The following is a 25,272-nucleotide window of genomic DNA, read 5'->3' as shown; positions in this document are numbered from 1 at the left end:
GTAATTAAAGCTGCAAGCAGCATTGAAGGCCCTCGCAGCAAAGCGCCGATTCGACCATACGACGACTGCAGGATCTCCAGCTACTCCACCCAGTCGCCATCACGATCGCTCTCTTGCCAATCTCGCAAGCGTTCACCATGGGACGCATTTCCCGAATCTTCGACATCGCCTTCCGTCCATGTCAGTACTTGTTCAGCTGCAGGTCTTACCAGTATAGGCGAAATCCGACCTTCCAGACAGGAGTTATTGTGACTTTCTGTTTTGTGGTGAATGTTTCACGAGCGCTTCCTTTATGGTTTTCAACATGTCATGTGTTAATCAACAGTTAGCGAACAAAGTTTCAGTGTTATATCTTACACAGTGCGAAGCTGCAAGAGTCACCCAATAATGGACAGTTTCTTCTCTAAGTGAGTGGGGCTTAAGTGATGTCATGAATCCACAATACCAATGTGTCTAGAAGTGCTCACTAATGAAGCACAAAAAATCAGGTGCAGATCAGATGAGGTATCACTGAGATATAACTGTTGGAATCAAGGCCGGATTAACCATATGGGCAACTGCCCAGGGGCCCACGATCTCTAAAGGGCCCAGAGCAGTGACGGCAAAAGCAAAATATCTGGTCATCTCCTGGAGACCTGTGCTGCAGAGAGACACTACTGCACTGCTGCTGCATTTGGGCCACCCCACCTCCTCCCAGCACGGCTGCTACAGCTCTCCTTTTTTTTCTACCGAGTTGGATCTTCCACGGCGCGACCTGTCAATCAGTCCAGTAGGCATGTCAGCAACTGACTAATCGACGACCTCAATTTGTCCCAAAGGTAAACGCCCCTTACCTGCTGACAAGCCCATCAGGGTTTTTTTTCCTAGAATTTTATTAACACAAAACAGAACAATGCAACAATATACAAATACAAACTCGTGAAGACTGTCATAACTACATTTCACAAAATAATGAAAGAGAAAAAATAAACATAAAAAAATTAATAAATAAAAACAAAGGAGCGTGACATATGAAAAACTTGTTGTTTTAATTAAAACAATAAGTTTTTATATGTTGTGAGATGATTCTAGTAGTTTTGAAGTTTTTTAATCTACTTAATGAAGTATAGTGTGACTTCAAATCGTTCATAAAACAGGAAGGAGGGCTTATTATCCCTCCTCTTACTACAGTGAATGTGATACTTTGCTATACATGCAAGTATGACTATATTTATGGCATCAGAGAAAGCTGAGCTTGTTATCCACATAAAGTAATATGGCATCAGCATCAAAAGAAGGAATATTAAGTTTGAGATTAATCCAGTTTCTGATGTCTGACCAAAGACTTTGTATTAACATGAAAAAAAACCCCTCTACTGTGAGGTAGAAGGTACTCGAGTGGCTACACACAAATAAACTCTCTTGTCACCCTGGCACTACACACATGTCTCTAACCAAGACTAACTTCTGGTGGCCCACTCTCACATAAGATGTAAAGGAATTTGTCGCAGCTTGCTCTACCTCTGCCAGGAATAAAACAGGAAACCAACCCCCTGCCGGACTGTTACAACCTCTACCTATGCCCAGCCACCCATGGTCACACATACTAGTGGACTTTGTCATGGGCCTGCCTCCATTGGAAGGTAACACTACTATTATAACTGCCATTGACAGATTTTCAAAGGCAGCCCATTTCATTCTGCTACCCAAACTACTATATGCTCTGGAGACGGCACAACTCCTCGTCCAGCATGTGTTTAGGATCCATGGCATCCCCTCGGATGTGGTCTCGGACCGAGGCCCACAATTCATCTCTCACGTTTGACGCTGTTTTTGCAACACTTTAGGGGCGTCCACCAGTCTTACTTCTGGTTACCATCCCCAGTCTAATGGCCAGGTAGAGGGGTGTAATCTAAGCTAGAGACGACACCTAAGGTACATTGTGGAACGCAACCCATCGGCCTGGGATCAGCATTTGGTTTGGGTGGAATACGCCCATAACTCGCACAGGTCTACAGCCACAGGTATTGTCCCGTTTTTGCCCCTTCCTGACTTAGTTTTCTGTTTCCATGTGCAGTTTTGCTTATCACCCATTTTCAGTTCAATCCTGCTCCTTCCAAGCTAAGCCATGCCTCCCTTGTTTGTTACAGCAATCAGCACTCAGCAGCTTCACCTTCTCACCTGCCTTTATAAGCTTCATGCTTACACTCCACCAGTGCCAGATTATCAAACTCTTTTAGATAGTTGATGTCCAGCGATCTCTTCACAACCTTGTTCTTTTGACTTGTCTCGACCCCACGCCTGTTCCTCGGATTCTTCGCCTTGCCTGCTCCTTACTTATTTTGGATTCTGCTTTCTGACCACGGTACCAACTCTGCTTCCCATCTCCTCGACTAAGCCCTCCGGATCAAGATTTGGCTTTGGATTCTACTCTCTGACCAACTGTGCATGACCTCTGCATTCCCTACTGGACCTCATCCTTGGACTCTCCCTAGAAACAAATTCTACATCCACCTGCTTCTCTGCTGCTGCTCACTCACAATGAGTGAAATCATCATCTCCTACTCACCAAAGGAGTTCCTCTATCTACAGACTGTGAAGGTTAGTGACTACCTTAAGAACCTTCACAGTAAAACCCAGATCACTGACTCCTCTGTCTCGACATATCAGACCCACCTTTGGACCTGGACCTCCACCAGAATATGTTTATCAATAAACACTTTAAACTATTCTTGTAGTTTGGTGTTGTGTGCTAATCCAAAACCCAGATCGTGTCAGTATAATCTGGCCAAAATGGATTCAGCACAGACTCAGGAATGGTGCTCTGGTGTGGAGGGGACCATAATTAAGCTTGAGAATAATGCACAGGAAATGATGAAAATGTTGTGTAATCTCTCTCTCACCAACCCCTCTCACAGAGTTCCACTCAAGCTACTGTAGTTCAAACTACTACCATATGTCTTGCATCCTCATGTCATGAGGCTTGCCTCGTCCCTCCAGAACTGTTTAAAGGGGAACCTGATCAATGTTGACCTTTTTATAACTCAATGTGAGATTCACTTTCAGCTACAGCCATCATCCTTTCCTTCTGAATGATCCAGGGTGGCTTACATGATCTCCCTCCTTTCTGGCAAAGCCAAGTCATGGGGAACTGCTGAATGGCAAAGGGATTCCAGGTACTGTTATTCTGTTAATTAATTTTCTAAAGAACTGTGTAGAGTGTTTGATCCTGTATTACCAGAGAGAGAGGCTGCTCGAATAAACAAGGGAGTAGACATGTCATAGAATATATTATTGACTTTCATGCCATTTCGGCCAAGAGCCGATGGAATGAAGAAGCACTAACAGATGCTTTTTTCCAAGAACTAAATGATAACATCAAGGATGTCGTTTTGGTGCCACCTGGCTATGTAAACACAATCCCCGTATTAATTGGAGAGAGAAATAAATTGTAGGGTGGTCTGAGGAGTGTTTGTTGTCATGTCTTTTTGATGCTGTTTTGCCCTCTATCAGTTCCCATAACATTGAGGAGACATACCCAGACCTCTCAAAGGTTCCAATTGATTACCATGACCTCAAGGAGGTGTTTAATAAAGTCAAGGCCACTTTGTTACCTCCTCACAGACCCTACAATTGCTCTATTGATTTGGTTCCTGGTACCACACCCCCTCGAGGCAGTCTTTATTCACTCTCCGGGCCTGAAAATCAGGCAATGCAGAACTATATTAATGATTTTCTACAAGCAGGCATTATTAGACCTTCTGCGTCCCTTGCTGGGGCTGTTTTTTTCTTTATGGGGAAGAAGGATGGCTCCCTAAGACCATGTATAGATTACTGTGGACTGAACCAGATCACTATTAAAAATAAGTACCCATTACCTCTTATGACTTCCGCTTTCTACCTTATTCAAGGGGCTACCATTTTCACTAAACTTCACATAAGAAATGCGTACCACCTGGTTCACATCAGAGAAGGGGACGAATGGAAGACAGCTTTCAACACCCCCACCGAGTATTATGAATATCTTGTCATGCCATTTGGATTTACTAATACTCCCGCTTTTTTCTAGGCCTTGATTAACGACGTGCTGAGAGGCATGGTTAACCAATTTGTTTTCATATATCTAGATGACATACTCATTTTCTCCGAGGACATCAACGCTCACAGAAGACATGCCAGATCTGTCCTGTTAAGACTATTGCAAAACAACTTATTTGTAAAAGCTGAAAAATGTGAATTCCATCAACCCTCCACTTCTTTTTTGGGTTTTGTCATCTCACCTAATAAAATAACTATGGATATAAACAAAGTCTCTGCAGTACTGGACTGGCCTACACCTAAAGACAGGAAGCAACTGCAGATGTTCTTAGGCTTTGCCAATTTTTATAGAAAGTTCATCAAGAACTATAGTCTTATTACTGCTCCACTTCACTCTTTCACGTCATCCAAGACCAAGTTTCTCTGGAATGAACAAGCCGAACTCGCCTTCACCACACTTAAGAGACTGTTCTCTTCTGCCCCCGTCCTACACTCTCCTGATCCTGACAAACAATTTATTGTCGAAGTTGATGCATCTAGCACTGGTGTTGGGGCAGTCCTCAGCCAACGTAGCACTAAGGGGAGAATTCATTTTTGTGCTTTCTTTTCCAGGAGCCTTACACCTGCTGAATGCAACTATGATGTGGGAGAATGAGAACTACTGGCTGTTAAATTGTCTCTAGAGGAGTGGAGACATTGGTTGGAGGGTGCCAAAGGACCATTTAAGGTCTGGACAGATCACAAAAATCCAGAGTACCTTAAGACAGCCAAAAGACTCAACCTGAGACAAGCCAGGTGGGCCCTTTTCTTTTGTTGTTTCAACTTCTTATTATCATACAGACCCAGAGCCAAAAATATCAAGCCATATGCCCTGTCTCATATTTCAGAGGATAATAAGACTTACAAACCCAATGGAGATTTGGACTTAATTTTACCAGATGTAGTTCGCCTGTCTATTACTCAGTTGGAAGCAGAGATCAGACAGGCTAATATAACTCAACCACCTCCTCCCGACTGCACCAAGAACCGTGTGTTTGTACCTCCTCATCAGGTTAAAAAAAGTTTTAGACCTCTGTCACAGTTCACACATGATTTTTGTCACCCTGGCATTACTAAGACTCTGAACTTAGTTAAAGCCCAGTTCTGGTGGAAGGACTTGGTTAAAGACAAAGGATTACATTACTTCCTGTCACCCGTGCAACCAGACTAAGAACTCCAGATGCCCCCCTGCAGGTTTGCTACAACCCCTTCCTATTCTTCCACATCCATGGTCACACTTAGTCATAGATTTCATCACAGGTCTCCCTCCTTCTGCTGGCAACATGGTCATTCTCACTATTGTGGACTGTTTCTCTAAGATGGTCCATCTAGTGCCCCTCAAGAAACTCCCCTCAGCCAAGGAACTGGGGGAGCTTATGATTAAGGAAGTTTTTTGTTTGCATGGGCTGCCTGTGAACATCATTTCTGACCAGAGCCCACAATTCATCTCACGGTTCTAGAAGGAGTTTTGTAACCTTCTGTGTATTTCTGTTAGTCTTTCCTCAGGTTTTCACCCAACAAACTGATGGCCTGAGTGAAATAGCTAACCAAGAGGTGGAGCCTAAGCTTCGCCTCCTGTGCGAGGGGTACCCTAACAAGTGGGCTGCCAATCTACCCTGGGTAGAACATGCCATCAACTCCCTACCTTCTTCTGCATCAGGTATGTCCCCTTTTTACACTGTGTATGGTTTCCAACCCCCTCTGTTCTCTATTCAGGAGAAAGAGGCTCAGGTTACATCTGCCCACAGAGTAGCATTAAGGTGCCAACGGACCTGGAGTAAGGCTAGAAGGGCTCTCATCAAGACCTCTGCGGTCTATATCAGAGGGGCCAACCGACGACGATCTCATAACCCTTCCTATCAGGTGGGCCAGAAGGTCTGGCTTTCCTCCAAGGACCTCCCGCTCTGAGTAGAGTCACGTAAACTGGCACCTCGTTTTGTGGGACCCTTCCCCATTGCCAAGATAATCAACCCTGTGGCAGTTTGCCTCCAGCTACCTCGCTCTCTCAAGGTACATCCCACGTTCCACGTCTCACGCATTAAACCACTACTTTCATCACGTTTTGAGCCCTCCTCCAGGCCCCCTCCTACAGCCCGACTGATCGATGGGTCCCCAGCCTACACCGTCAAGAGGCTGCTCTGCTCCAGACGGTGGGGTTGTGGGTTCACTGGAAGCCTTTGGATTCACAGCAGAGCCTCTCTGCAAATTCCAAACTGTAAGGAGAAACAACCAAACAATCAATATCAACTGCTGCTCTCTTTGCCAAGCCCTCCTGACTATGTCTTTCCTCTTCCAGGGGTTTCCAATCAACCATCTGTACACATGTATATATACACCTCACTGTAAATAATAAACACTATTCTGATTTATGCTTGTCTTGTGTTGTTCTGGGTTTCGTACAAACTGGGTGTCTGGAATTATAACAATCATGATCTGATTTTCAAGTGGTGGACCCACATGCAAGAAGGTGATGGGAGATTCCAGGTAAAACAAGTAAACAGGTAAAACAAGTAAACAGTTTATTTTTAAAAGGGTGGCTGTGGCCGAGTGGTTATAGCAGTCATCCTCCAATGCAATTGTTGGGGCTTCAAATTCAACAGCAGTCACATGCCGAAGTGTCCCTGGGCAAGACACTGAACACCTCATCGCTTGCAGTTGATATGGAGACACAGGAGGGTGCAGCTGATGTGAAGACCCAGGAGAGTGCGGCTGATATGGAGACCCAGGAGAGTGTAGCTGACATGGAGAGCCATTGGTTACATACTGTAACCCCAGATTCTATGAGTATAGGCACAGCTCTTTAAGACTATCGCTAGTGGGTTAATCCCTCCGCGTGCAGCGCAGCACTGAAAACTTTAGTCTGCGCCCAACGGCTGTGTGGGCCCCACCCCTGGTCCATATAAATTATAGTGAGACCGGGCAATTGGCTCCCAAATAGATTTTTTCTTCAGCCATTTAGGAACCAGTGAGGCCCAGAGCTTAAAGGGCTGCACCTATACTCATAGAATCTGGGGTTACAGTACGTAACCAACATTCTATTTTGTATAGGCTTCGCCCTTTAAGGCTATCGTTTATGGGTTAAAGGCGAAGCAGGATATAGTCTATGCCTCACTGGGTCCATTCAGGCACAAAATGAAGCACCTGCTTTCACAGAAAAACATTTCATCACTCAGCCTTCTGTCTGCAGGAGTGTACCAGAGAAAAGATCTCTGGTGAGGAAAAAGGTTGAGATAGCAGACCTGCTGCTGTGAATAGGAACAATGGAGGTTATGAATTGTAACAGTGTAACGATGAACAGAGCAGGCCAACAGCTCCTCAGGATGAACTGATTAATAACAATAAAATCAGCAGTTATGAACCTCCATCCATCCATCCATCCATTTTCTTCCGCTTATCCAAGGTTGGGTCGCGGTGGTAGCAGCTTAAGTAGGGAGGCCCAGACTTCCCTCTCCCCAGCCACTTGGGCCAGCTCCTCTGGGAGAATCCCAAGACATTCCCAGGCCAGCCGTGAAACATAGTCCCTCCAGCGTGTCCTAGGTCTTCCTCTGGGTCTTCTCTCAATGGGACATGTCTGGAACACCTCACAAGGGAGGCATCCAGGAGGCATCCTAACCAGATGCCCAAGCCACCTCAACTGGCTCCTCTCGATGTGGAGAAGTAGCGGCTCTACTCTGAGTTCCTCCCGGATGACCGAGCTTCTCACCCTATCTCTAGAGCCCAGACACTTTGTGGAGAAAACTTATTTCGGCCGCCTGTATCCGTGATCTCGTTCTTTTGGTCACAACCCAAAGCTAATGACCATAGATGAGGGTAGGAACGTAGATCGACCAGTAAATTGAGAGCTTCGCCTTTTGACTCAGCTCTCTCTTCACCACAACAGACCAGTACAGTGCCAAGCTTCACTGCCGACGCTGCACCTATCTGCCTATCGATCTTACGTTCCATTTTTCCCTCATTAGTGAACAAGACTACGAGATACTTGAACTCCTCTACCTGGGGCAGGACCTTCTACCCGACCCAGAGAGGGCACTCTACCCTTTTCTGGCTCAAGACCATGGCCTCGGATTTGGAAGAACTGATCCTCATCTCGGCCGTGTCACACTCAGCTGCGAACCGCTCCAGCGACAGCTATAGATCACGACTTGATGAAGCCAATAGGACCACATCATCTGCAAAAAACAGAGAAGCGATCCTAAAGCTACCAAAACGGATCCCCTCAACACCTTGGCTGTGCCTAAAAATTCTGTCCATACAAGTTATGAACAGAATCGGTGACAAAGGGCGACCTTGGCGGAGTCCAACTCTCACTGGGAACAAGCCCGACTTACGGACGACAATGCGGACCAAGCTCTGACACCGGTGGTACAGGGACCTAACAGCCCGTATCAAAAGGCCTGGTACCCCATACTCCCAGCGTACCCCCCACAGGACTTCCCGAGGGTCGCGGTCAAATGCCTTTTCCAAGTCCACAAAGAACATGTAGATTGGTTGGGCAAACTCCCACGCACCCTCCAGGACCCTACTGAGGGTTGTTTCGCTTACCCAAGTTAGGTAGCCACAGGACACGTGTCACGCCCTCACTGCAACATTTCTCCTCCAAGGGGTCTGAAACTAATCCTAAGACTCAGGTATTACCCGTAGCTGTTATTTTAAGACAGTTTAGTTTAAGGCTGTGTTGAGATGATTCACCCAGACTGTTAACTACCTACGATCCTTGCACCACACCCAAAGTCTCACCTCATGCCTCGGCGGACCTAGCAGCAGGAGTGGGGATGTTTGGCAGACGAGGAAGTGCAAGTTAACGGTAGCTCATCTCCTGATTTAGCGTTACAATTGTTATCCGATCTGGCTTTGTTTAGAATCTAGGTATAAGATTCTTGGATGTTGTTTTACAATCAAAGCTACAAAACCTTTAAACACCTCCCGTGATTCTGTTGTTACATTGAACCAAGTTTTTCCACTTCCACGAACAAAGGGATGTTGAAATAAGAATGCAGAATTTTACGTTTTGCTTTGCTTTAATCAATGATTTTGCAGGGGAAACAGCAGTATGCACAGTAATGTTTACATTTGATTACAAAGAGGATACATATTGAATAATATTCAGTCCTTAGTCCTTTTCCAGATGTTGACCTTTCCTGGGCAGGGTAGATTTCTGTCCCTGTGAAGGGCTTGAGGATAGCTTGTGGACTTCGCTCTTTTCAGCCTCAGATGTCTTTCTCCTGGCCGGCCACGACCTGACTCACTCAGGCGCACCAGAACCCATACAATTTACCCACACTCTCTACTTGCCCCAATACGTTATCTCTCACCACAATGACAACTCTTCTACAACTCTGAGCAACCAGATTTATAATATAATTGATCTTTCTGTCTGCCAATTTATGTGCTACTGCCTTAATTTGAAATAAAGTTTTATTAAGGACAATATTGGTGAAACGTCTCCTTACCATCGCCTTATTTGTGGAATTCCTCGAAATTCCGGCTCAGCAAGAAGCAAATTTCCCCATTCACACTTGAATGCGGGCTGTTTCTGGTCCTTCAGCTGGTCTGAATTTGAAGAATAGGGTTTAGGCATATAATCCAGGCTGAAGGAAGAAAAATAACTCCAAACGAAGCTTATTCCAACGGATTTGCCCCTGTTCCCCTTTCAGCTGGAACCGTCCAAAAACTTGTCCTATACCCCACACGCGTCCGTGGTCCAAACAGTCCTGTTTGTTATATCCACATGAGTCAGTGGTCCCCAATAGCAGTGGTTTCACAGAGTCATTTTGACTGACACTCCCAAAAAGATCATGCCACCGGTACAAATCCAACCTTTTTTGGGCTGGGCTTAGTTCCGATTTTCATGCATGTCTATGAGAATTTGCCATATCATTCCTCATATATATTAAAATCTGGGTGTAACCCATTCGAATATGCCTGAGTCATTCTGAGTTGCGTTTTTCTGACTTGCTCAGAGCTGTTTTCCAAGGCCTTGTCATTGCAAAATACTTCTGCATAATACTTCTGTGTAACTCTTTCACTCACAAAATAATTCTGAAAACATTTCTGAGGATACAGTGTTCTTTTCCTAAATTTCCAATCTCATGAACAAACTTAAAACAGGATACACTTTAAAATCACAAAGATTACAGTACCACTTGATTATTTACTTGTCTTTTGATTATAATAAACCAATCATTTTTATTCATCTGAACTGACAATTTTATTAGAAAGAAAAGTTTTCGTCTTCTCCTCAGCGCCTTCCTCTGCCTGCGTGTGTGTCCAAGCGTGACTGCATGTGTGTATGTCTGTGTAGTGTGAGATTGTGTGAGCTTGTGCGTGCATGTGTGTTTATGCAGTATGTGAATGTGTGAGTGCATGTCTCTTTGTGTGTGTGTGTATATGCATGTGTGTTTGTGTAGTGTGTGAGAGTGTAAGTGTATGTGTTCCTCCAGCATATGGTTTCCATCATCTCAGCTTGGAAACCTTGGGACCTTTCCACATAGGCCTTGAAACAAGACATGCCAAGACGTGTCCATCTCGGGAACAGGCTGGTCTCCATTCAGCGGTCTTCTCGACAGGGTGTAGAGCTAGTCCAGTGTTCCACGACCAGGACGAAAACTGCACTGCTCCTCCTGAATCTAAGGTTTGACTATCCAATAGACCGTCCTCTCCAGAACCCCTGAATAGACCTTACCAGGGAGGCTTAAGAGCGTGATCCCCCTGTAGTTGGAACACACTCTACGGTCCCCCTTTTTGAATAGGGGACCACCACCCTAGTCTGCCACTCCAGGGGAACTGCCCCCGATGTCCACGCAATATTGCAGAGTCGTGTAAGCCAACACAACCCCACAACATTCAGAGCCTTTAGGAACTCCGGGCGAATCTCATCCACCCCTGGGGCCTTGCCACCAAGGAGCTTTTTAACTACCTCGGTGACCTCCGCACCAGAGATTGGAGAGCACAACCCAAAGTCCCCAGGCTCCGCTTCCTCAGTGGAAGACGTGCTGATGGGATTGAGGAGGTCTTCAAAGTACTCTGCCCACCGACCCACGACATCCCGAGTTGAGGTCAGCAGCACATCACCTCCAAAATAAATAGTGTTGGTGGCATACCGCCTCCCCTCCCCCCAAGAATCGTCTCGAAGCCATACAGAAGTCATTCTCCATGGCCTCTCCAAACTCCTCCCACGTCCGGGTTTTTGCCTCAGTGACCACCCAAGCCGCATGATGCTTGGACCACCGGTACCCATCAGCTGTTTCCGGGTTCCCACAGGCCAAAAAGGCCCGATAGGACTCCTTCTTCAGCCTGACAGCATCCCTCACCGCCGATGTCCACCACCGGGTTCGAGGGTTACCGCTGCGACAGGCACCGACACCCTTGCGGCCATAGCCTTGATAACTGTCCACTTGATGGGTACAGCACTGTGGTGGAAGTGGCTCGTGCGTCCGGAATCATACGCACCACATCCTGTGGGAGGCCCATCTTTTCTAAATGGATCCGTTCAGCGGCCAGACCCGAAGGTGCTAACCTATTTCTGGGTAACTCCTGATCGCTCTTCCTACCTGGAGGAGAGCGTCCTCCCTCCACGGCAGTTTCCATGGCCGACCCAATATCAGTCGCTGCTGATTCTGGAACCACAGAGCGCTTATGCACTCGGGAGCAACGAGGATGACTGACAGTTCTTCCTCCCGGACCCGGTCCAGGGTCCATGATTTCAGCAGGACTGGAGGGAATGCATAAAGGTGCATTTTTGGCTGTGGGCTGTGAGTGAAGGTGTCCACTCCTAACAGTGGGTTGTCTCGTGGGCTCAGTGAGAACCATAATTGACACTGGGTGTTCTCCCATGTGGCAGACAGATCCACTGCTGCTCAGCCGAACCTGCTCCAAATCCGAGAGATCAGCTCAAGATAGAGGCTCCAGTTTCTGTGGCGGGGACCGCCCGCTACTCGACATTATGTCCGCTCCCCTGTTCAGGCCTTCGGGAATGTACACTGCTCTGATGGAGAGCAGGTGTACCCAACACAGCAGCTGTCTTGTGATGTGCAACAGTTGGGCTGAGCACACGCCTCCCTGACAGTTTATGTAAGCTGCCGTCACTCTGTTGTCTGTGTGGATCAGAACATGCTGATAACACAGCAGGGGGGCAAAATGCTGAGTCACGTTTCAGACCATGAAACATTTTAGCACATTTATGTGAAGCGACATGTGGTCCAGCCACTGTGCTCCCACTGCCTGGGACATACACGCATCTGTGAAAACTGAGACATGTCACATAGGCCTGCTGATTGGAACTCCCTCTGACAGAATGAGGGGATTTCCCCAGTGATTAAGATCGGTTCTAACGGAGGAGGGCATAGAGAAAATCCGCCTCTTCTGGTGCACAGGATTGATGCGCAGGCGGGCGAACCATCTCTGAAGGCATCTCATGTGAAGTAGGCCCAGTGGAACCACGATGTGGGCTGTTGACATCGTCCCAGGAGTCGCATGACAGGCAGAACTGTCACTATGCTGCAGGGTTTGACACGGCAGAGCTGAGCTAACAGAGCTTCCACTCTCGGCTGTGATAAACGGGCTCTCATTGTGGTTGAGTTTAGCTCCACTCCCAGATAAACAATCATCTGGGACGGGCGAACGGAACATTTTCCTAGTTTATAGAAAACCCCAGGTTAAGCAGGTATAACGCTAGCATTTTGGTCTGTGTGACTGCTTCCTATCTGGACCAAGCTAATAAAAGCAGATCGTCCAGATAAAAAATAATTCTCATTCCTAAGTAAGTAAGTAAGTAAGTAATATTTATTTATATAGCACCTTTCACAGACAATGACATCACAAAGTGCTTCACAAAGTAAAAGTAAATAAAATTTAAATAAAAGCCAGTCTGAATAGATAAGTCTTAAGATCATTTTTGAAAGAGTCAATGGAATCTGAGCAGCGCAGTGACAGAGGGAGAGCGTTCCAAAGCCTGGGGGCCACCACTTGGAATGCTCTGTCTCCACGTGTTTTAAAATAAGTTCTCGGAACTATCAGCAACATTTGATTTGAAGATCTCAAAGTCCTGATGGGACATAGAGGCTTCAAAAGGTCCAGTAAATATTTGGGAGCCTGACCATGAAGTGCCCTAAAAGTTAGAACCAGAATTTTAAAATGACTCCTGAAATGCACAGGGAGCCAATGCAGGGAGGCCAGAACAGGAGTTATGTGAGCTCTTCTGTGGGTTCTAGTTAGCAGCATTCCTACCATGTGTAACAAAGGCAGAGCCATCTCCACGCATATATTGGGGTGTGTGGGTGTGTGTGTGTGTGTGTGGGGGGGGGGGGGGGGGGGGCGGGTTGCTCCGACAACAAAGGGCTGTATGTGTGCCTCTGTGCTGCGCCCAGGCTGCGGTCTCACGTTAGAGCTGAGGTGAATCGGCGCACACTGAGAGGAAGCATGAGCGCTTTCTGAATGAGACGCAGTTTCGGTGGAGGCTGCAGCTGTCGAGGAGAAACACGTTTACTCCCACTGTGCGGTGAGTGGGCAGAAACAGCAGAAAATAAAAACGGGCTCTGGCTGAGAGCGAGGGATTTTACCAGACTCAGTCTGCTGGAAAAAACATAATTTTTAGCTGACGTGGCAGACGAGTGTTTTGTGATATTTATCGAACTGTGGTGCCTTTTAAAACACTGTTTAGAGGTTACTGGCTCGTTCTGTGTGGGGAGTGTGTGAAGAGAAGCAGCTGTGAGATCAGCTGATCTGACAGTCAGGCTGGAATCAGCTGAAACTTAACTTTCAGAGATGTTTCTGTTTTATTTCAAAACATACATCATCAAAAAACACACATTCCCCTCAAGGAGCTGTTCCCTAGTGGAAAGGGCTGACAGAAGAGCGGAGCGTGAAATCGCTGCCGCAGCTGTGGATCACCTTTGCTGTTGTTGCTGGCCATGGCGGTCCCTCCAGCTGCTGGAGGGGCAGAAGGAGGACTGTGACGTCACCAGATGGTGTACAGTCTGTGAGACCTCCTCAGACCTCTGAGATTTCTCAAGGATGGTCCTGAAGTTGACCCCGAACAGCACCTTTGGGGTGATGAGGCCTTCCAGCAGGTATGTCTGCAGCCTCTAGGACAAGGATGGTGAGAGGCGGAGCCAGGTGGTCCTCTGGATCATGGTCAACCAGGCAGTGATGCAGGACATGCAGACCGCAGAAGTGGCGCACATGTTTAAGATGATGTCAGCGGCTTTACAGAGAGAACTATTTGTCTCTTCCAGCAGGTCTGCTTCCTCCAGCCTCTTTGAGATGCTGTAGGCCAGCAGGGAGATGTTGTTGTTCGCTGCGGCCACCTGGAATGAGCACTGGTGAGCTCGGTTGAAGAGCTTTGTCACCACCTGGTCAGGCTTCCCTGGAGGGACAGGTTTCTGGTTCATCCTGGAAGTTCTTGCTGCAAGCGCCTCCACCAAGCTTGGCTCCGGGGGGAACTGAGAGAAAAAACTCAGATCAGTCCCTCCACTCTGGAGATGGAGGCGAAGGTAGAGACTAGTGTGTTCAGCTTGCCAAGCCCAGCTGCAGCCTCGTTCCAGTGTGACGTCACAACTGGATAGCGGGGCCAGATGGGGTCAGGGCGATGAGCTGGGGTGGAGCCAAACCTTCCCGCCAGATCATTCGATCGGGACGGAAGGAGGTGAGGGACGAAAAGTCCCTTTTGTGTCAGCAGCCTCCTGGATTATGTAGGGCAGCTCTGAGAGGAGGGCGCCGGTGGCTGGGAGCAGTGTGGTTGCCGACATGAGAAGACCCGACGGGGCTGAGCATTCGCTCGGCCGCTCTTCTTCCGTCACTACGCTCTCCAGGAGGGAAGGGGCAGCAAGGCTGTTGCCAACATCGCCTTTCACGGAGGAATCATTCGATTTATTGCACGACTCTGCGTCAAAGAAAGGCGGTGGCGTCGTCCCGCACGTAGCGTCCCGCCACGGAAAAACACTCAGCGGAGCTGCTGCCCGCATCGCCTTTTCGAGCGAATCATCCAATTCACCGCGAGGAAAACACATTAGAAAAGGCGATGGCGTCGTCCAGCAGATAGCAACCTGCCACGGAAAAACACTCCTCGGCACTTACATTGAACAAGGCTGCTCGTCTCTGCTTCTCCTCGGGGAGGAAGAGCTCATAGGGACGGCAGGAGGTTGGCGTGGCGGAGACCCAGGCATCCTTCGTTAAAGTTGTGCCGGTCAAAGCTGGACATCTTTTCCTTCTTCATTCTTCTGACAGTGCTAGTTAGCTGGCTGAAGAAAAAATGGGAGCCGATTGCCCGGTCTCACCATAATTTATGTGTACCAGGGTGGGGCCCACACGGCCGGTGGGTGCGGACTAAAGTTTTCAGTGCTGCGCTGCGTAAAGGGCGAAGCCAATACGAAATAGAACCAGAGTAAGGTGACCAGATTTCTGAAGTGAAATCTGGGGACATTTTCTTCTCAGAGACCAAAAACAATGAAATTTTATCAAGATGAAATTAAAAATGGGGACATTAGCCATGGTGGCCATGGAGGTCTGGAATAGAAGAAGGCAGAAAACGTTATACACAAAACTGAAAGAGCACCGATAACAGTAAAGAGAAACACTTAAAACATAAGAAATTACACAATTTAGTAATATGATTATATACCTATTATTTTTTCTTTCATTTGTTCTTCCACTTGTTTCATTGGCACTCAAAAAACTGCCTCTTCACACTGCTGCGGTTAGAGAAGTACAGTGAACCTGATACTCAGCTCAGAGAATCAGGAAGAACTTCTGTCCTCTCAACTCGAACCAGCCGTAACATCCCACCAGCCACTCTGTCATCACTTAATACATTACCAGTCAAACCAATTCATCAATTCATCGCTTGAACTTTAATTGTAAATATTTGACATCATAAATATGTGACAGCTAAACTTAAACATTAACTTTAACTGAAGAGCAACAATCTGAAGAGCCGACAAGAACGTAGAAATGGAAACTGCTGGTAATTTCTCAGTAAAATGACACTTCTATTCTTTGAAAGAGCCATCTTGTCATTCAGTCTCGTCTTTCTTCTTTCCTTTCCTTTTCTTTGCAACACTCCTCTGCTCTTTTCCTTCCCTTTGCTTTATCAGTCTTCCTATTTTCTTCTGCTCTCACTCTTTTTTCTATCAGTCTTTGTATTTTTCTTCTCTTTAACTCACTTTTTCTATTAGTCCCTCTTCTCTCCTCTTCTATAAGTCTTCCACTACTCTAAAACAGAGACATAATATAATCACAATCCCCTCCAAAAATATTAGAAATATAACATACTGAAAATTTACCATTTAACAAAGAAAACTTTTTTGTTTCAGATACTCTTTAGAAGTTAATAAGTTTTAGATGAAAAACTGGGGTCATCCTAGTATAATCTTATTATAAATATTAACATTATTTTTAATTATTTAGAGCTCATCATAGCACAGAAACAGCACTGGTGAAAGTTACTAATGATATTCTCATGGCCTTTGACAATGGACAGGTGTCTACACTGGTCCTGTTAGACCTCAGTGCTGCATTTCATACAGTTGATCACAATATTTTACTACACACCTAACCTGAAAGTCTTTCTTCACAATTCAATTCAATTCAGTTTATTTATATACTGTAGCTCCAAGTCACAGCAGAAGTCATCTGAACAGAAACATTCATAAAGTAAGTTAACACTATTATCTGAGCAGCCAACAGATTTATTTGAGTTGTAATGTATTTGCAAAAACAACTCATAACTAGCTCTGAAAATATAAGCTAAAGTTCACCAATCAAACCCAAAACATCTTACTTTGGATGAACCCTTGGCGCTTGCACCTTCGTGCAATATTCAACGTGTCAAGTACAAAGTTAGCTTAACAGAGCCTTGAAGACAGTTCATCATCCTGTTATGATTTATTCCTCTTTCACACTTGAGCTGCTGTTACTCTCTGTGCTCTCTTCTTGCCTTTGATTGATCTGTTTGTTTGATTTGGGTTTTCATCTTTAGTAAAACTACACATCTCAGTCCGATTTTTTTTACCTGGACACAGCTGACAACACTGAAACATTTCCTACTGCGAACAAAACATGTATCACAGCAAGGATCAGCCCAGTTCAAACTAAATAAATCTGTTCATACATACGTCACAAGAGAGCTCCCTGTTGGTGTGGACAAACTTGTGCTGTGCTTCTTCTTCTGTTTTAAAGGCGGCGCGCGGCTCTTCTTCTCTGTCTGTAACATCAGTGCTGCAGCGCCGGCACGACCAGCTGCTGCAGTAACAGCAGTTGTTGCGCGCAACTGCACCCGTACACCCAGCTACTGTAATAACAGTGTACATGTGTAGTGAACAAGACCTCCTACATCAATCTGTCTCTGAAGACCTTCAGGGGACAGGAACTGTTATTTCATTGATTTGAATCCAGAACACAAATTATCTCATCAAGAGACTATTTTATTGTATCCTGAATTAATCAATTGAAAGAACAACAAAAAAGGTTGAATCATGTCATCTGGACTTCGTTTTTTTTGTTAAAAAGAAACGTTTCGCCCCTCATCCAAGAGGCTTTGTCAGTCTGAGGCCTAGCCATCTGGTATTACCCAGAAGCCACCCTGACTCTTGTGTTTCAAGCCTGCCTCAGATACCCCTGAAGTCTGGCCTTTTCACTAATGGTTTCAAAAATGGTTCTATTTACAAAGTAATTGCGCATTTTTCTCTTCTGTCAGAATGAGGAGTGAAGTGTTGATGTCTGTCAAAAGTCAGAGAACAAGTTATGAGAACGAAGTGCCTTGTTTTAAAACTCTCAGACAGTAAATAAGAAACTGGTGCGCCTGCAAGTCTGTCACTTCTTCAAAATATTTTCCTGTCTGTTAACAACCCTTCTTAAAAACATTTCTGCTGTCTGTGACTTCTAATAACCCTCTGACATCACTAAAACTCCACCCCTGCTGGTTGTGTTAACCAATCAGGAAGTACCAAGTAACAGGAAGTGGATACCCTTTAAAAGTCAACACTTCTTGGAACTATTCAGTCTTACGAGAGTTCTGACTGGAACTTTCAGTCTTAATGGACTCAGTCTTACTAGAGTCTTGCTGGGACTGCAGTCTTGCTGGAGTCTTACAGCTGAACTAAATAGCTGATGGAATTTGACCGCGAGCCAAGGGTCCATCCTTTTCAGCGGAGTCACAGCACGCCTCGCTGTGATCTCACCCAAGCATTAAATGCTCTCAACTTCTAAGGAAGCTTATTCTGTTGACCGGAGTACCATCACTACTTCGGACGATTCTCAGCCACCCTGACCGGAGACGCTGAAAGGTAGCGTTGAAATGGACCTCTGTACCAGAGCTGATTTATCTTCTGCAAAGGTAACGAGTCTTCACGCACTGAGTGTACCAGGGCTGAGCTGGGGTCGGATGAAGGGTGCCATTCCTGGTCAACACCCTTTCCTTCATCCATCTAAATCCTCCTCTTTAAACTTCTATATCTCCTCTTTAAACCTTTTCGCCAGTAAATCAAGCTAAATGCCTTCAGAGATGAATTATTCTCCATCAGTAATCCTTTGTTGTCTTGTTATTTGAACTTGCAAAGTTTATTAATCAGAAACAGATCAGCAAATCAATGTGTACATGTTTGATGTAAAATTTTGATTCTGTTAAATAAATGACCGCATTTATTCTGATGGGTCAAAGATAAATGACATCTCTTGTTACTAATTATACACTCCACTCTCAAGTTATCTTGGTCCCATGGCAGAAATTTAACTCGAAAAAGAAATAATCCGTTGTTAATTAAACAATTAATATTCTTTGTGCTTGAACTAGCCTTAAGAATAATTAATTAATAGGATGTCCACAGCGAAAGCTGTCCCGACATACTACACATGCATTTTTAAATTTTTCTCATTGCTAAAACGCTCAAATCTGGGACTTTTTCGAGGACAGCTTGAGCCTGGGACAGGTCGTCCAAAACGGAGACTGTCCCTGAAAATCGAGGACATCTGGTCATCCTACCCCAGAAGTTGCAGCTGACATGGAGACTTCGGAGGTTGCAGCTGATGTGGAGACCTCGGAGGTTGCAGCTGACGTGGAGACTCCTGAGGTTGCAGCTAACATGGAGTCCCTGGGGATTGCAGCTGACGTAAAACCCCCGGAGGTTGAAGCTGCAGGAGGAGGTATAGCCACTTCCGGGTCTGCAGGGGGCGTAGCCACATCAGGGTTTACAGGGAGCATAGCCACTTCAGGGTCTGTAGGGGACATGGGACCCTCAGAGAGCAGTGTGGAACCCTCAGGGAGCAGTGTGGAACCCTCAGAGAGCAGTGTGGAACCCTCAGAGAGTGGCGTGGAACACTTGCTCTTCAGACGTCTTTATCTCAGCGAGTATTTGGTTGTATTCAAGTATTGCCATGAGTCCAGGTTGGAAAATTATAATCCTTTCAGCAATGGAAAGAGCAGTTTTCTGATAAAGTGGGTCTGGCTTAAGTAATGCTGAAGAAAACAGATTTTGAGGTTGACTATTTGTAGAGGAAATGTCAGAAGGAAAAGTCATAGTAGAGCTCAGAGAGTCAAGGAGAGTGAGATTGGCAGGATCTGAGCTCGGCTACTTCTCCCAATGATCAGGTGTGGCAGCTTAAGGTGGTGCAGATCAGAAGTTGTCCTCCCCACTGAGACACAAGAGCATGGGCCATCCTCTCTGATACAGATGCGGGGGTCATCCTCCCCCACACACATAGAGACAGAGAAGAGTGGGTCATCCTCTCTGCTGCCCACAGACACGCAGGTGCGGGGTTTGTCCTCTCCCACATCCACGGACACCCAGGCAGGCAGGTTCAGCTGCTCAGAACCCGGCTTCATCAGTCTGGCCAGCAAGGGCTGGGCTGCCCCCCAGCCTGAGAAACTCTCCCCTTCTTGTGCTGGACACGGGGTGGACCAGCAGGTTGCCCCCCTCATTCAGACGACCACTCAGGACAGACAGGAGGAGAGCGGGGAGGAGGTGGGTAGCAAAGTACAGCAGCAGGACGAGGTGGTGAAGGAAGGAGAGACGGTGAAGTGGAGGACCCAGGTTTGAAAGCCAGGTAGAACTGAGAACTCTCTCTCTCTGCATGCTGCATGCTGGATGTGTGAGTCTGAATGGGAGCGAGTCTGAATTTTCAAAATTTTCTACTGATTTTTCTACAAAGTGGTTTTTTTTTATGTTTGTTCGTGTGTTTGTTTTGTTTGTGTGTGTTTGAGAGTTTCACGTCTGCTCGGCGGACAGCTTTGTAGCGGGGATGGCATCCTCGGAGATGCCATCCCTGTCACTGGGCCATGGGGTGAGGGTGGTGCTGCAGCCCAACACCACGGTGGAGCAGGTGCTGCTGGCTGTCGGAGAGCAGGTTGGGCATAATAACATCACTTATGCCTCCCGTATGAATAAAGGTGTGGTTGTTTTCCTGAAGCAACAAACAATTGTGACTGAGCTCATTCACAGTGGAATCACATTAAATGATGAGTTTTTGCCAGTTTCGCTTTTGGCATTGCCCTCCACCCAGATCACGGTGTCCGGAGTCCCTCGGTTTATGCTTAAGGAGGCTCTGGAGCAGGAGCTGAGAACCTTCGGGAGGATTGCGAGTGGATTCTGGACCGTGAGCCTGGGCCGCAGGGACGCCAAGCTGAAACGTTCAATCACTGTGCAGACAGGTGTCCATGTTTCTGGATTCACCCACGCACACACTGGAGGTTTCTTTTCGGGTGAAGCACGAACTTTTACATGGACTTGTTCAAGCCAGTTGGCTGTGATGTGGACAGTACCGAGGCACTTCTGCAGGGGCTTCCTTGCCTCACCCCAGAAGGTCAGGAAACCCTGAACTCACATCTAACCCTAAATGAACTGACTGCTGCTGTATCCCAGATGGCACCTGGAAAGGCTCCAGGAATAGATGGATTACCACCAGAGTTTTTTTTAACACTTTTGGGATGTTTTAGGACAAGACCTTCTGGACATTTTTAAACAATGTTTTAATGAAGGTAAACTCCCTGCCTCTTCTAGGCGAGCAGTTCTCTCCCTTCTGCCAAAAAAGGGTGACTTGACTCTCTTAAGAAACTGGAAACCAGTTGCTCTATTATGTACGGACTATAAGATTATCTAAGATTTTATCAAACAGGCTGTAACTATTTATTGAATTTTTAATTGCCCCTGATCAATCCTACTGTGTACCTGGTAGATCAATTTTAGACAACTTGTTTTTAACAAGAGATATGTTTGAGGTATGTAAATTATATGATACTAAAATTGGTATTACATCCATTGTCCAAGAAAAAGTTTTCAATCGTGTAGATTGCGGTTTTCTTTTTTCAACTTTGCAAGCTTTTGGTGTGGGAGACAATTTTTTGACATGGATAAAGCTCTTGTATAGTGAGGCAAACTACACTGTGAAGGTAGGGGGAGGTTTGAGCTCTCCGATGCCAGTATAAAGAGGAATCAGGCAGGGCTGTCCAATTTCAGGTCAGCTTTACAGTCTAGTCATTGAACCTCTTTTGAATAGACTGGGGAGTAGACTAAAGGGTTTCTCTCTAACAAATTCAACTTTAGCTTCTCCCATTGTGGTGTCAGCATACGCTGATGATATGAATATACTTTGTATTTATCCAAGGTCAGGGAGACATACAGGAGCTAAGAAAGTGTCTTACTATAAATAAAAAGGCCTCTTCAGCCAAGCTAAACTGGGGGAAAAGTAATAGATGCCTGGTAGAAAAATGGGAAGTGAGAGGGATTCCTGTCCTTCCTGGCAGTCTGAACTGGGTGAGAGTGGGTATGAAAATACTTGGGCTTTATCTGGGGACTGACGATTACCAAAAGCAGAACTGGGAGGGAGTGCTGGAGAAGGTGGAAGCCAAATAGTCTAAATGGAAATAGTTGTCCTATGGGGAAGAGTTCTGATAGCGAATAATCTGGTTGCCTCAACGTTATGGCACAGACTTGCTGTACTGGTTCCACCTCCAAATCTTTTGGAAAAGATACAAAGGCTCCTAGTGGTGTTTTTCTGGTCTGGTCATCACTGGCTGAGAGCACCAATGTTGTACCTTCCAGTGGTTGAGGGAGGACAAGGACTTGTGGATATTCTCTCCAGAACGGCAACTTTCAGACTACAAACAGCACAGAGACTCTTTTATGGCTGCTGTTATCATTGGTTAGGCCTAGCCCAGCTACTACTGAGGAAGGCTGGCTGACTTGGACTAGATAAAAAGCTCTTCCTAATGGAGTCCTCTAAAATGGACCTAACAGGACTTAAAACCTTCTATTTTTCAGTGCTGAATACCTGGCAGGCGCTGAAGGTCACTCACAACCCTGACACCAGAGCAGGAATGTGGCTTTTTGAGGAGCCTTTGTTCTAAAACAAAGCCATTAGTGGGTCCACACTTTCCTCAACTGCCATCAAGACCAAGTTTTTTGAAGCCGGTATTATTAAAGTTGGTCATCTGATGAAGATCCCTGTGGACAGACTTGGGAATATCACAAACATTAAGTCTTCCAGAGTGCTGAGAAAGCTCATGGAAGAAGTTCAGCTATGTCTTCCTGCACCACTGAGAACTTTTGTTGGGAACCATGCTCATGCTGACCAATGGAATGATGACATCAAGTAAGTTTTTCCTTCACTGACAGTAAGTCCTGCTTTTGAAGAGCTGCAAGAAGAAAGGGGACAGCTGTTATCCATGGAAATGCCAAAGATGAGTGTTTTTAAGTCGTGTGGAAAAAAGCAGCTCTACCACATCTGTGTGAAGGTACTGAATCTACGTTCGTTGGCTGGAACTAGGGAGTGGAGGTGGACTCAGGTTTTTGCTTCAGACTACACACCTAAAGGCAGGTGGAGGGTCCTGTATAAGCCCCCAGTTGAAAAACGGGTGGCTGACCTTCAGTGGAGGATAATACATGGACTCGTAGCTATGAACAGACACAGAGCTCACTTTGACTCCAGCACTGGGGAGGGGTGCCCTTTTTGTGCCCAGGCAGAGACATCTTGTCCTGTCATGTCAAAGGTTAGTGGGTCTCTTTGGACTTTTAGAGGAGTGGGTGGCTCTTGGGGAAGAGTTTTCTTAACTCATTTTATCTTTGGTCCAAAATACACTGTATGCAAGAAAAAGATACTGACCTTAATAAATTTTCTGTTTGGAGTTGCAAAACTTGCTATATGGTTGACCAGAAAGAACCAGATGGCAGGCCAGGGCTGGACTGATATGGTTGAGAGTTTTAAAGGATTACTTGCAGTCCGTTTAAAAATAGAGCATGCTTTTTACACCCTCACCAGCAACCTTAGCTCGTTTAAAGACTTCTGGGGCATCAAACAAGTTTTATGTTCATTGAGGGAGGATGGTTTTTTAATTCTTAACTTTTAATTTTAAAAACGCTGGTCATCTGTAATATGATATTGGGTTTTATGTAAAGTATTTTTTAACTGTATACAAAAATGTATTTTTAATGAATTAATGCCCGTTTTGTATCTTTCTGTTAATGATGTTTGTCATTGTTGGATCTTTTTTGTTGTTGTCCCCCAAATGATGTACATAAACATTTTGTCAAGTCAAAAAAAGTCTCTCACTCTCTCTCTCTGTCTCTCTCTCTCTCTCAGTTTATTTTCTAAAGAAACAAAACAAGATGCTGTCAGAGCGTGTAACATACTTTATAGAGAACACAGAGAGAGACAGATCACAAGAGCCATTGAAGGGCAGTCCAGAGACAAATGACAAGACACAAGGGAGCTGAATATACACAGATACTACTTGCAAAAGACATAATTGTTTCAGAGGGCACATGCGGACTACTTTCAAGTCATGGCAGTGTACTTTAACTTTCACTTTCAGCACAGCCGAAGCAGAAAGCAATACTGTGTATTTTGCTGAACAGAGCATGGTATATTTTTTTTTGCCTTGTAAAACTTTATTCAGAACAATATATCTAACACATTGGTAAAATACATCAGTAACATCTTTGTCATCCTCAATGGAAAGAATTGTTTGACTGAAATCTTAACTTTTCTGCCAAAAAAAAAGTGCTGCTATGGTTAATACTAATTAGACCTTCACCATACATGACTGACAGTTTAAATAATGAATAGGGAAGGAAATTTCTTTGTTTAATTAATATTTTGGTAACACACTTGACAAATGATAAATAGTGGAGGATGAAAAATGTGAGCACATTAGGAGCACTGTTTCAAGACTTCATTTAAAAAAAAACTGGTTTAAAAGTAGCTGTTTTCTCAGATTGTTGGGGGTGGACGAAGCAAAAAAAATTACAGCCATTATATTGGTTATCAGCATTAGACCTCCCTCCCAATATTGGTATCAGCGATAGCCAAAATGTCCATATTGGTCAGGCTCTATCCCAAGGACTGTAATATCAGGAAGAAAGAGTACGAGAAGCTTGAGAAATACCAAGGGCTGAAAGAGGAGATGGAGAAGTTGTAGAGAATCAAGGCATCAGTAGTTCCAGTTGTCATTGGAGCAACAGGTGCTGTGACCCCCCAAACTGGAAGAGTGGCTCCAACAGATCCCAGGAACAATCTGAGAGACCTCTGTCAGGAAGAGCTCAGTCCTAGGAAAAGCTAAGCTACTGAACAGAACCCTCAAACTCCCAGGCATCTGGTAGAGGACCTGAATTTGAAGTAACGTGGAACTACCCAAGTAGCGGGCGGCTGTGGCTGAGTGGTTAGAGCAGTCGTCCTCCAATGCGAGAGTTGGGGTTCGAATCCACCAGCAGTCACATGTCGAAGTGTCCCTGGGCAAGATACTGAACCCCTCATAGCCTCTGATGTGTGTCCCATCGGTGTATGAATGTGATAAAGCTCTGATTAGTCACTTTAGAATGATTTGTTCAATTAGCTTTGTAGAGATCTAGTAGAGTGCTGTATGAACGGGTAAATGAGGACACAAATTGTACTGTAAAGTGCTTTGAGTATCTTGAAATAAGATAGAAAGGCGCTATATATAAGTACAGTCCATTTACCCAAGTGCAAGTGTAGGGCGAACTACAAGTATTTTTTTATATTGCAATTTTAAGCTAATTTGAAGAAAAATAACCTTTCTAGTTTAAAACAGAACTGTCCAGGCAGAAAGAGATTCCTGAAAGGGCACTAGGGACCCCATATTGCATACCCTTGTTTTTATTTAGTTAAAGCTGTACAGTAATCCCTTGTTTATCGCGGGGGATCTGTACCCTGACACCCCACGATAAGTGCAAAACAACAAAGTCGGAATAGTAGTAAAAATAGTAAGTAGTA

General features: G+C 45.4%; 1 protein-coding gene across 1 annotated transcript in view; it reads right to left on the bottom strand.

Annotated features, from left to right (window-relative positions):
* Window positions 1–25,272, bottom strand: part of LOC119414861 (putative ferric-chelate reductase 1) — a 139,225-nt gene that overhangs the window by 34,187 nt on the left and 79,766 nt on the right. The window lies entirely within an intron of this gene.

The sequence above is a fragment of the Nematolebias whitei genome, chromosome 9, assembly GCF_014905685.2.
Source record: "Nematolebias whitei isolate Nwh7 chromosome 9, NemWhi1, whole genome shotgun sequence".
Lineage (NCBI taxonomy): Eukaryota > Metazoa > Chordata > Actinopteri > Cyprinodontiformes > Rivulidae > Nematolebias > Nematolebias whitei.
The sequence above is the reverse complement of the archived record's forward strand: the minus strand, read 5'-3'. Positions and strand labels throughout refer to the sequence as shown.